This window comes from Humulus lupulus, chromosome 5 (genome assembly GCF_963169125.1).
Source record: "Humulus lupulus chromosome 5, drHumLupu1.1, whole genome shotgun sequence".
NCBI classification, from domain to species: domain Eukaryota; kingdom Viridiplantae; phylum Streptophyta; class Magnoliopsida; order Rosales; family Cannabaceae; genus Humulus; species Humulus lupulus.
Window position 1 is genome coordinate 56,093,922 of NC_084797.1, and position 13,872 is coordinate 56,107,793.

Consider the following 13,872-nt stretch of genomic DNA (forward strand, 5'->3'; position numbering starts at 1 on the left):
TTTGGACATCTATCAATGCTTACCCCATGGCTAAAAATGGTCGTCCCAATATAATAGGCACGTCCTCATCTTCCTCTATATATAATACAATGAACTCCACTGGGAAAATTAACTTATCTACCTTTACTAGAACGCCTCTATAATACCTCGGGGGTGTGTTAATGAATGTTCAGCTAGTTGAAGAGTAACAGTAGTAGGTCTAGCTTCCCCCAAACCAAGTCCTTTAAATATGGACATCGACATTAAATTAATGCTTGCACCCAGATCACATAAAGCCCTCTCACAATGAAAGTTCCCAATGGTGCAATGTATAGTAAAACTGCCCAGATCTCTTAACTTTTGAGGAAGTTTCTTTTGAATAATTGCACTACACTCTTCAGTTAATGCCACAATTTTGTAATCCTCCATTTTTCTTTTATTAGATAATATTTCTTTCATAAACTTCACATAACTAGGCATTTTTTCTAGAGCCTTTGCAAAAGGAATGTTAATGTGAAGTTTCTTAAATAGCTCAAGAAATTTGGAGAATTGTTTGTCAAGATTGGCCTTTCAGAACCGTTGAGGATAAGGAATCTTTGGTGTAGGCCCGGTGTATTTCAGCTTCTCTGTCTTTGGAAGGTCTTCAGTAACCTCCTCTTGTGCTAGATTAGTAACATGTTGATCCTCTGTCTTCTTTCCCTTGTCGTCCACTGTAGGTCCATCATACTTAGTCCCACTCCTCAAAGTGAGAACTTGACATTGCTCTTTAGGATTTACCTTTGATGAACTAGGAAAATTCCCTTGTTGTCTACTAGAAAGTAGTTTAGCCAACTGACCCATTTGTGTCTCCAAATTCCTGATTGAAGACCTTGTCTCTGTCATAAATTGATTTAATTGGTTTGGCTGAGTTGTTAATGAGTTCATTGGAGGATGTGGTGGTGGATGAGATGGGCGTGCTTTTGGATCATAATAAGGCCTAGAATGTAGTCCATAATTCGGCTGATGAGGTGGTTGTTGAGGTGGATACTGTGGTTGTAAACCTTGGTTATTTTTCCAAGACAGGTTAGGGTGATTTTTCCATGCATGAGTATATGAATTTGAGTAAGTGTTGGGTGCAGGTCTTGAAAAGTTACCAATAACCAATGCATGTTCCAAAGGCATACTATTTACATCTGTTGAGCAACTAGTTGTGCTCGGCCATTTTTCATAAGAATGAGGTCCCCCACAAATCTCACAACTCATGACATTTTGTACTTGTATTGCTTGTGTGGTGAGGTTATTCTGCTGCAATTGCTTGGTGAGAGATGCTACTTGAGCAGTCAATAAAGCAATAGGATCGGCCTCTAAGACTCCTGCCACCTTCTTTCTCTCATGCTTAGTAGGCTAATTGTAGTTATTCATGACCATCTCTTCTAGTAATTCATAAGGTTCATTAGCGCTTTTTCTCATAAACGCTCCTCCCGATGCTGCATCAATTATTGTCCTTGTATTTCCCCCCAAACCATTGTAAAATGTATGCACCAGCAGCCACTTCTCTATTCCATGATGTGGGCACTTCCTTTGCAACTCTTTAAAACGTTCCCATGCATCATATAAAGACTCCCCATCCAGCTGATGGAAGTTATTAACTCTCCTCTATATCAGGCTAGCTTCGTAGGAGGAAAATATTTACCAAGGAATTTCTGCGCCAAGTTTTCCCAAGTAACTACAGAGTTGGCTTGTAATGAATTTAACCAACTCTTAGCTTTCTCTCTTAACAAAAACGAGAATAATCTTAATCTGACAGCATCGTTACTCACCCTGTTCATTTTGAATGTTGCACACAACATTAAAAAGGTTGTGATATGGAGATTTGGATCCTCATTTGGTAATCCCCCAAATTGTACCCAATTCTGTACCATCTGAATAATCGAGGGTTTTATCTCAAAATTATTTGACTCAACAATAGGAGGACGAATACTTGAATGTATCCCTGTAACAGTAGGGAGTACATAGTTTCTCAATGGTGGATCGACTTCAGTTGCATTACCCAGATTTGCATTGTTGTTCACACCGTTATTAGCGTTCTCAGCCATGGTAAAATCCAACCTTTTCTTTATCCTTCAATTTTTTCTGCACGTTCTCTCAATTTCAAGATCTATCGGTACGAGTTCCTTTTGTCTATTTCCCAGCATATACCAATAATTCCTTAAACACAATACAACCTCGATCCGAATGAGTGTAAAATATAAAAACCAAATTAGAAAAAAAAAACAATTAATTTTGATATTGGAAATTAAGTCCCCGGCAACGGCGCCAAAAACTTGATCGTGAAAATATGATACGCAAGTATACGTAAACGATTCAAGTAATATAGAAAGTAAATAAAGTATCGTTCCCACAAGGACTATTAACCAATTACCAATAAATGCTTTTAAATTTTTATTTGGTTGTCAAAAATAGAGTGATTTTTCAACTAAGACTTAAAATTGAAATAAACTTTGCAAAAATAAAGATTGATTCAATAATTAAAAACCTAGGGTGTTAACTTCATCAACTTTTCATTCTATTAATTTTATTAATCAGTTCTAAATTACTTTCTTCCTATTCTAATAGCAGGTTAACAAAAATTGATTCCTATTCTTTTTCAAGATATAAGATCTCAACCAATATGCATGTTTTCTACATCTATGTGATAAACTTAAACATATAGCAGGCATTAAGCATAGAAACCTAATTATTAAACAAGTCATACAGGTACTTTTATCCAATATGTAACCTATGTCTATGTAAGATAGCATATTCAATTCTCATCTTTCGAATGTTGAATCAAAATCATAAATCAAGCAAATATTGATCAGGTATTTACTAGCATAAAGCAAAAAAGATTAGAATAAAGAAGAAGAAGAATCGATAGAACATCATAATAATATTAAATACAAATCCAAGCGACTACATTATACCCTAGATAGAAGTGTTTAGTTCATATCAGACATGACTAAAACAAAAAAATAATTATTCATGAACATAAAATTCAAAGACGTGAAAAAGAAATGAAAAATATGAAAGTGTAGAAAAACTAATCTCGGAATCAATTTTAATCTCTAAACTTGTAATTAAAATATGAATTAACCCTAATTAAAACATAAAGTCTGAATTTATACTAAAAAAACCACGAATTCCTTTTTTTTTTTTTTCATATGCGGGCTGCGACCTAAGAAAGGCCAAGTCGTGGCCTATGTCATTTTTTAAAGCAATTCAAAGTCTGATCAGGTCTTTAGGCGCTGCGACTCTCTAAACCCCAGTCACGACCCGCATGTTGATGCACCACCTGGGTTCGCCTCTGACCTCTACTAGTGCCGCGACTTATAAGAGCAAGTCGCGACTCTAATTCCCTTAAGCAAGCTTGAGCTTCTGACTTGACTAGAGTCACGACCCCTTAAGCCAATTTCGTGACTCTAATTCCATTATTTTCAAATTTTTGCCTTTCAACATCCTTCCTTCATCATAAACTTATTATAACTTATCCTTAGCACCATTTTGAGTCAAGCGACCACTGAAAGGTCCTTTTTTTTTTACCATTTCCTCTTCTTTTCACATTTGTCTCATGATTCAATGCACCGACCTACAACAAAGACAAAAATAAGTGTAATCTTGGACAAAACAAACATAAATACTCAAGATTACCACAAAAACATATCCTAAAACAACACTAAAATGGAGTTATCACATATAGCTTTGTATCGGCTAAGTTCACAAGTTGGAGATAAGAAGAATCAAACCGCTAACATCCACCACAGGGTAAACCAATGCCTCTCAGGCCCCCGACTGATTCCACCATAGAGGCCAATGATAGACAATAACTCCCCCTCGAATACAGCTTACAATTTTCATCGTACTGTGCTCTCCAAAGAGCAACTCTTCTCAAATTTTCTTTTTTCGTTTTCCTCAGTTTAACCACTCTACCATGAAAATCAAAAAGGGGTAAAGTTTCTTTGTGTTGATTGTTTTTAAAATGGAAGTTTTTTTCTACTGCATGTAAAAAGGGAATCAATAAATCAATCAAATTTATGGAGGCCTCGTGAAGTGCTTCTTTAGGAGTTAAACTTCCATTTGTCCATATTTCGAGAAAAAACCTTAGCAACAAATTTCTAATTAGAGTCAAGACTCTAGACAAAACTTTAAATAGTAAATCTCTTATTCTGGATGGACTCGAAAAAAGAACTAGATTGTACAATGATAATACAAAAAAAAATACTTACCGAAAATATATGATCCTTTTTTTAAATGGAGCCTATCGTAGACAAATTAAAAAAATGTTTTCACTTCTGATGTTAACAATGTATAGCAATCAAATAGGACCATTTTCTTCTCAAGACCTTTTACTTTTTTTCATCATGTGAGAATTAGAATTAATTCTAGTTTATCTACTTCTATCTATGTGGGGAGGAAAAAAAACGTTTGTATTCAGCTACAAAATTTATTTTGTATACTATAGGAAGTTCCGCTTTTTTATTGATGGGAATTCTAGGTGTTTGTTTAATGGTTCTAATGAACCAACATTAAATTTTGAAACATCAGCTAATCAATCGTATCCTGTAGCACTCGAAATGCTATTCTATATTGGATTTTTTATTGCTTTTGCTATCAAATCGCCGATTATACCCTTACATACATGGTTATCGGACACTCATGGAGAGGCACATTACAATACTTGTATGCTTCTAGCTGGAATCTTATTAAAGATGGGGTCATATGGATTAGTTCAATTCAATATGGAATTATTATCCCACGCCCATTCTATAATTTCTCCTTGGCTAATCATAGTCAGCACAATTCAAATAATCTATGCAGCCTTAACATCTCCGGGGCAATGTAATTTAAAAAAATATATATATCTTTTATTTAAAATCGAAATAATAAAAAAGAGAAGGACAGACCGATAGAAATGAATATAGTAATATATTGAAGGAAAGAAAAAAACTTATGTAACTAAAAAAGAAATCTAAAGGATCAATACCAAACTTCTTGATAGAAGTTTAGTATTGCTCCTTTAGATTTCTTTTCAATAACTCATATAGACTAATAAGCCCTTTACATTAATATCGACGTCAAGTTCGCGGATCACGTTGCTGATTGTGATTGGGTTGACCTCCCACTTTATGGCGCTTCTTTCACTTGGTCTAAAATGAGGATAAGAAATTAGATTAGGTGATGGAATGAGAGGAATATGTCTAGGGATCTATCGGTAGCGAGAAGGGGGATCATCTGTGACCAATCTAGGAATAACTCCCATCAGCTTGACCCGTAATCTAGGATTGTCCAACTTGTACAGATTATGAAAATAGGCAACTATTTCATTCTGAATGTTTTGCTGCCCATTTACTGTTGAGCCATCATAATCTTGCAAGAAGTTTAGTATTGCTCCTTTAGATTTCTTTTCAATAACTCATATTTACTAATACCGAATTTTTATCCATTTGTAGATGTGAAGAAGAAGAAAAGAAGAAATTATTTCTATATCGGGATAGGGAAGCGTTAGCTTGATTTTTCGATAAAAAAGTACTATTTGAAATCTTTGGTTTTTTCCTCTTTCTCTATCCATATCCTGTAGGTACAACGTTTGAATCAATAGAGAACCTTAGGGTCCTTGCTCAGGAAACTTATGACTTATTCAGATGCAGCCCCTACCTCTGAAAGATGAAGGAAGGTATTAATGTAGGATTTCTCTCTGATAGAAAATCCACCATATAGGATAATTTATTCCCTGGAAAAGCAAGCCCTTTCTTAGCTTTGTACCAAGGTTTCAGACGAAAAGGAAATACGATCTTTATCGGAATACCATCTATTAACCAGTTTTTTGGAAATTCATTTCTGCTAATTGAATGTCGAAAATAGAATAATAGTTTAAACTAAATAGAATCATGATCTAAAGGTAGCCATTAAATATAGTATAAAAAACTAGATCAATCGGTCCATTCGTTTCCAATTTAGTTTGATCAATCAAAACCCCTTCCCAAACTGTACAAGCTTCTTCCAAAGCATACGACTTTCTTGATGTAGATAATGATATCTATACAGATGAGTCCTATTTTTTTTTCTTTTTTTTTCGGTATGTTGTCGGCACCAATAGCCGATGAAAGAAGATATAATTGGTAGCCACATGTTTCCCATATTCCACTCTTTTTTGGTAAACCTGAGTGCTCATATTGATCATTTATCAAATAATGACCATGGTTATCAAATGATTGAACAACCAGGAGCAATTTACTTACGATACATAGTTGACATTCATAGAAAGTCTCTAATGTAACTTTGGCTATCTTTCTTCAAGTGAGAAATTAGATCGAGAAAGCATTGCCCAAAGGTACTTAGGCTCGTCTCCTTCTGCAATTCTGACTTTCCAATAGCCCGAACGAAGGTCTAGCTTTGTGAAGAAAGAGGCTTTGGACAATTGGTCGAAGGGATCTGCCACCAAAGGGATAGGATATATGAAACTCTTTCCTTCTCTTAGAAAGAAAAAAAGACTAGTTTTCTCGAAGCCTGTTGTTCATATCTCTCATCAAAAGCTGCTATTCGATAATGTCTATCTAGCAACTCCCCCGCTAACCCGAGCGAGCATTCAAATATCTCACAGTTCTTTTCTATTATATTAGTATTAGTTAGTGATCTCGGCTCAGTGAGTCCTTTCTTCCATGATGAACTGTTGGCACCAGTCCTACATTAGGACATGTATTTCTATTACTATGAAATTCATAAATGAAGTAATTAAGGGTGATATTAATCCGTGATACCCTTCATATTCGCACGATGGGCCTCCCGCTGGGAGCCCACTATGCCAAAAGTGAGAGAAACCGCATCCCTCTCTTTCCTTTTTTACGCCCCCACATTGCCACACAAGAGGGACATGGGGACGTAAAAAAGGGGATCCTACCAACTTGTTCTGGCCTATGATAATAAGCAAATGAGCTTAGTCTTACTTCACCGTCGAGAAAGGAAAAAGTCTTCCATATCCAAGTTTAACTCAGACGTAGCTCGCTTCTTTTTGGGTGTGAAGAAGTGTCAAACCAAAATACCTAACAAGCATTAGCTCTCCCTGAAAAGTAGGTTCCCTATGAAATGAGGTATGGAACAGAGCCACGAAGAAGAAGTTCTGAGAGTTACAAAGGAAACTTTGAGCTCATATGGGTCATGTGTTGAGAACGGGAGTTGAAATTTATGAGATCTAACCTCCTGTTGTTCCTCAGTAGCTCAGTGGTAGAGCGGTCTGCTGTTAACTGATTGGTCGTAGGTTCGAATCCTACTTGGGGAGATTTGATTTGAGAAATGTTGGTTGATCATATATTTCATTATAGTTCTATGATTCAGAGTATCTTTCCTATTTGATCCCTTTGAATTACATATTCAAAGTTGCGATCGGATCTATTCATTAAAAAGAATTGATTCAATACATTTCTGCCCCATCAGTCCTGATAGATCCAAATCTAATAAAAAAAAATAGAGCAATTCATCCCTTCCATTTTTTGTGAAAGGGATTACAAATAGGAGAGTTTAATTCTCAATAGGAATCCATTTTCTTTTTATTTTTTAATTTATTCTATTGTTTGTTTGGGTTTGTTTACAACCAATGTAAGTGTAAAATGATATTGCATCAAGCTTTCGAGGGGCTCATTCAAGACTTACTCGTACTATTAATCAATAGAAAATAAGAGCTTTGGTTTCAGCTCATCAGGATAGAGGTAAGCAAAAGAGATATTTTCGTCGTTTGTGGATCACTCGGCTAAATGCAGTAATACGAGACAATAAGGTATACTATAGTTATAGTAAATTTATACACAATCTGTATGAGAAGCAGTTGCTTCTTAATCGTAAAATACTTGCACAAATAGCTATATTAAATAGGAATTGTCTTTACGAGTAACGTAGGAGACATCTTTATTTTTCCCCGGGGGAATCCTTATAATTACCACTGCTTAGCTTTCAATTCGCCTCTGACCATCAAATGAAATGTGAATAAGTCATCCTCCTCTCTTTGAAATAAGGGGCACTTCTGGTTGGTTCTGTCGGTGCTTGTACATCTGTAACAGTCACAATAGTATTGTTGAAACTTGTTTGAACATGAATCACTCCCTTTGGTATTCTACCCGCATTTTTACGTGAACTTGTACTATAGAAATATATCAATTATGTTACTATAGATCTAGCTATTTGTATATATAGATGCATGATCTATCGCTCCCTTTTGTAAAGTAAAAAAGGTGTCGATGCTTTTTTTTGACAATTTTTTGGCTGATAAAGAGATCAACCACCTCTTATAACGAAAAGAACTTAAATCAAAATACTTAATAGCATGGCAATACATTTATATGGCTCCTCATTCAATTCTTTTGAAGTCATTGGATCTTTTTCCTCGTTTGAGAACCTCTCCCTTCTTCCACTTCGTTCTGAAGAGTAACTAGGACCAATTCAGTCATGTTTTCATTCATCTGGAATCTGGGCTCTTCTACTTCATTTTTATTTACTTCTAGAATGGACGAACCTAATAAAATAGAAATTACAACTGAAGAAGTAATAAGTACTTGGTCATGGACTTGAAAACCTCCTATTTGCCAATAAAAACACTTATAATACTAGAAGTAATGCCATATCGAGCCCGTTATCCAATTTTAAAATTGGTTTATTCTGCGGTAGCCAATGCCAATCACAATATGCGCTTCAACGAAGCCACATTAATTATTAGTAAAGTTGAAGTCAACAAAGACAACACTGCGAAAAAATTAAAACCTCAAGCTCGGGGACAGGTGTAACGACCCCAAATTCGCTAATGAGGCTTAAAGGCCTTGATTAGCGTGCCAGGAGGGCATAATTGGAATAAATATGGTTTGTATGAGTATATTGATTTAAATGCATGATTCCATGATTAATAATGTTTGAATGATAATTGATGATAATATGATATACATATGTGATATATGTGAGAACCACATTATTATGTGGGTAGATCTGCAGAGCACGACTCGAGGCGATCCTAGAGCTAGATTGTGGGGAAAAGTCACAACAGGGCTTAGCAGTTGACTTTGGATAAGTCAGGGGTATTTTAGGTATCGGGTAGCTATTTAGACTATCGGGTCATGAAAATAAATATATGGAGATATATTTGAGGTTAGGAAGACTAGGCAGGAATATTGGGGGATTTTACCATTTTGCCCTCGGGGACGGTTCCGGCACCCCGAGCCTTGGGATTAACTTAACGGATAAGACAAGCTTGAGGAAACCCGTAGAAAGACTAAACTGACCTAAACATTCTTTCTCAGTTCTTCCTTCCTCTCTCATTAAAGGAAACACAAAGAGGAAACCATTGAGAATTTAGTGAATCAAGCTGGGAATTTCTGAGAATTGAGGTGGGGATTTGGAGGCTTAACTCAAGAATTAATCAAGAGCTAAATCAGGGCTAAGGTAAGCACTTAATTTCCTTTTATATGGTTAGAAATTCTGGGTTTTGGTTGGGTTTTGAGGTAAATATGGTTTTCATGTTTAAAGACAGAATTAAGGAGGAAAGCTTGGGAATTAGCTTGGTATTGGCTTGGTGAAGTGGTCCAGCAGAAGAGGTAAGTCTCAATTCATGATTTAGAAGTTTTAATTTGGGTTTGAATGGATGGTTTGAGTGTTTATAGCTCTTGAGTTTCATAAATTGAAAAGAGAATTCTAGTGTATGTTAGGCTGGGTTTTCTGTGGAATTATGTTGTTTAAGTCATGCTAAAAGTGTTGGGATTGCTGGGTGTTGAAGTAGGAAGCTTAAGGGTGGTTTTGGCCAAGGTTTCAAGCCTAGAAATGGCGGGAATTCTGAGCTCGAAGGGAAGGGCCGCGGCTCAGTTCTAGAGCGCTGCGGCCCTAGGTTGAAGATGAGCCAAGACGGCTCGGCCAAAGGTGAGCACCGAGCCGCCCAAGGCAAGGGCCGCGGTGAATGTCCTCTTTCAGGGGTGGTCCTTGGCTCTGTTTTGAGGCTAGAGTTGCGGCTAAGCTTCAAGGGCCGCAGCCCTTAGTTGTGCACTTGAACTTTTAGGGATTTTGGGCATGGGAATGTGGTCTAGAATGCTCGGGATCATTTTCACCACCGTGCTTGGTGGGATTCGATTTCCCGAAAGATAATTTTGTAACCGAAAACCCTAATTTGAATATTAATGGAACCTTATACTTTGGTTGTGACTAGGTGATAAAAGCTTAGGCTCGGGAACAGATCGTGCTTGAGGAGCGTTGCTCATAATCTAAAACTACAAAGATTAAAGGTAAGAAAACTGCACCTGGTTGAATATATGTGACGGGACTAAGGGTTCCCTATTATGAATGCTTGAAAAGATGATATTATGCCATGCAAGCTATTTAGTGAACCAACGGCCTAAGGGTGCCAAGGGTTACACTAGCGCATAGGGCGCGGCTCGGCCACTGGTAGTCGAGGACAGCTTAATATGCACTGAGCTCGGTTCAAGCGGGTCGGAGTCAGTGGGATAAACAGAGGGTGCGGCCTAAGTTGTCGGCCCTGATTATTATGTCATACAAATTCTATAAGTGTTTGATTGCGTCCATGACTCTGAATATATACTGATTGACTATTGTGGATTATTTGATGAGAGTTCATGCTTAGTGAGTTTGTTATCTGTTTCTACTGTTTGTGTTGCACATGTTTTCTTGCTGGGCCTTGGCTCACGGGTGCTACATGGTGCAGGTAAAGGCAAGGGTAAGTTGGATCAGCCTTGATTGGAGAGCTCAGCAGGCGGAATGGACATGACCAGCTGCTCGGCCACCACGGTTGAGGTTTAGGCAGGGACGCAAAACCCAGAGATTGTTTATTTTTCCTTAGTATGGCTAACCTTTGTTTATGTTTCTTTTTGGAAGTTTGTAAATCAACTTTTAAATCTATTTCTTTTGAGATCCCATGTATATAACTGTTTAATTATATAACATGAGTCTTTTGAGACCAAAACCCTTTTTAACCCTAACTCATACATGTTTAATGACACGTTTTCAAATTAATGGCTTGATTAGCAAGTCTTGCACCTTTATAAGTACACAGTGTAGCGGTCTTGGCTATCCAGGGCGTTACAACAGGGCTATCCAATAAAAAGAGAATGGCCCAGTCCACATGCATCATTTGATGAAAGCACTCCAGTCGCCTCCTCGAAGTGGCTTGTCAATCACGCTTTCCTTCCCTCAAAACAATGCTCCTCACCAAAAGCCCTTCCTTGGGTTAGGGCAACACAGCAATGAGTAGTTCGCTCTAGGATCCCACCCTATACTGCTCACAAGCTAGAACCTCGTTCTCGCCAATGTGTATTTTTGGGTTATAGCCCCAACCATAAAGGGTCTCACTATTTCGATCCCTCTCCAGGCCGTGTTTTCATCTCCAGGCATGTGATCTTTGATGAATTATCATTTCCATTTGCTACTATTTAGTCTCTACACTACTACAAAAAAGGTCTTTCTCTGCGGTTTTTTTACTTATTACACTGCGGTTTTCGAGAGGATTGAAAAGCGCAGTGTATTCGACCGCAGAGAAAAGTGGTATGAAAACCGCGGAGAAAAGCCACACTTTTCTCTGCGGTTGTGTTGAAAAAACCGCGGAGAAAGGTACCCTTTTCTCCGCGGTTTATTCAATACAACCGCAGTACCCTTTTCTCTGCGGTTTTGTTAATACAACCGCAGAGAAAGCCATTTTAATAAAAAAAAAATTATTTTTTAATTTCGATATATATAATTATTTTCATTTCCGATTATATATATATTCTATATTATATATATACATTTTATAAAAAATATAAAAAATTATGTCAAATACAATACATATTAAAGAGTAAACATAATTAATATTAACATTATCAAAATATATAAAAACTAGATAAATAATATAAAAATAACAAAAAACCGAAATAATTAAAAAAAACAAAAAAAAGTCAAGTTTTAGTGATCAATACCTGATTTGAACAATAAAAATGACTTTTATTCCTTCCCAAACGTTCAAAAACGTTGGAAAAAAAGCTTGAAAATCACCCTATAAACATACATTCAAAACACATTATACTCAATCAATATATCTTCATTTTTGCCCTAAAACTTCAAAACAAATCAATATATATATATGTATATTTACATGAGTTGTAACCTAAATATGGAAGAAAATAAAAAAAAATAAAAAAAAAAAAAGGTGAAAAGAGCACTAACCGTGGCTGGGGAAGAGGGGTTGCGTCGTTCCTCTCGAGTCGGCCAAAGTGGAAGAAATTATAAGAATGAGTAAGGTTGTGAGTCGAGGGTTTTATGTAGGGTAACCACTTTTCTCCGCGGTTCCATAAACAAAACCGCAGAGAAATGTACCCTTTTCTCTGCGGTTTTGTATAGAAAACCGCGGAGAAAAGTGTACCACTTTTCTCTGCGGTTTTCTTTATGGAACCGCGGAGAAAAGTCTATTTTTTTCCCATTTCGTGTTTCAAACTCATTTCAACCTTTTCTCTGCGTTTTTAATTTAATGCTAGAAAAAAAGTGCAGAGAAAGCCTATATTTGTAGTAGTGCTAGGTTCTACTAATTGCACTTCTTATGATGATATGGTTTTCATCCTTGTGGTGCATACTGAGGTCTGCAAGCCTGTGGTTATTTCTGGGTCTTTTCGTTGCATTCACTTACAATAAGAAACATGGCTCTCACTCACGTCGTCCATCCCGGGGACTCCATTACGATGCTTGCCCTATTATCCGGTTCGTGGTAATTAGTGCTTGTTGTCTGTCCATCTTCAAATTTCTTCCTTTCTTGCTCCTTGTTCGCGGAGCGGCATACCCAAAAAAAGATGGCTCGAGAGACCAAACCAAGGCATGCACAAAGAAGAGCAACTATCTCGGGTCATATTCTTGTGGAACTTCTGTCGTCCTGTTCATTGTGGTTCCTCGGCCCTGCTAGCCATTTGCTTGCTCGAACTGTAGCCATTCAAAGAGGGGGCGAGCAAAACAAGCAAGCCATCCGAGTTGGAGGTTAGAAAGAACTTGGAGGTTTCTTAGTGACTAAATTTGCGCCGAGAGGACACAATTACAATGAGCAAACATATTAATGACGAGGAACACATTTTTTCTATGCTACTAATACTTGTACTTGCTTCGCTATTCTACCCCCACCTGGCTGAGGAAGAATTACGGGGCGTAAAACAAAAAAATATGATGATTCGGGTTGGGCATACTCGATTTTCATTTTCAACCTTTAAAGATTAAAGAAAGAAAAAGAAAGAGTAAGGCCATTCTATTTCGACAAAAGACCCACGCCCAAATTCCATAGCTTTGGGTCCGCAATCCCGATCATGATTTTCGTCCTTTAAGATATTGTAAAACCTAGGAAAAGCTCTTTTGAAATACAATGATTAGCTGCAAAAGTCTTTTTGTTTAGTGAACGTGTCACAGCCAATTACGCCTTTTTTTTATAATATAATAACTAATTTGATTGTTTTTTATTTCAATTTTCATTCATTTGCTCTCTTCAATCCAGCCGCAGGTTTCCCTACGGCTGAACCCATTCCAAGGGAGGATACCAGACATAGTTCAAATGTGAAGTATTCCAAACACAAAGTATGGAAAGGTGTCTAGAACTTTCTCGCCGGGCCCTACTCATAGAATACTGCTAATTCTAGTTCACTTATTTCATTTAAAACACGAAATTCACCAATACATTGCAGGATTCATTATGACAGGAGCTTTTGCTCACAGAGCTATATTTTTTTGTTAGAGATTACAATCCATAAAAAAAATGAGGATAGCCCTCTTTAAACTCTCTTCTAGTGAATTTTCTTAGTCTAGTAACAAGTCTCAATAAGCTGTTGCAATCAGGCAATTCGTTAAAAGAGATATCTGCCATATCATTCAACAACTTCATTATATCTTCAT

At 36.9% G+C, this 13,872-nt stretch overlaps 2 non-coding genes across 2 annotated transcripts; both read left to right on the forward strand.

Moving 5' to 3' along the window:
- Positions 1–1,516: 1,516 nt before the first annotated feature.
- LOC133781092 (small nucleolar RNA R71) lies at positions 1,517–1,626 on the forward strand. The gene has a single exon (XR_009869888.1). It is a non-coding gene; the product is annotated as a small nucleolar RNA R71 (small nucleolar RNA).
- A 5,572-nt stretch (positions 1,627–7,198) lies between these two features.
- Positions 7,199–7,270, forward strand: TRNAN-GUU (transfer RNA asparagine (anticodon GUU)). Its single transcript has one exon. It is a non-coding gene; the product is annotated as a tRNA-Asn (tRNA).
- Positions 7,271–13,872: the final 6,602 nt, after the last annotated feature.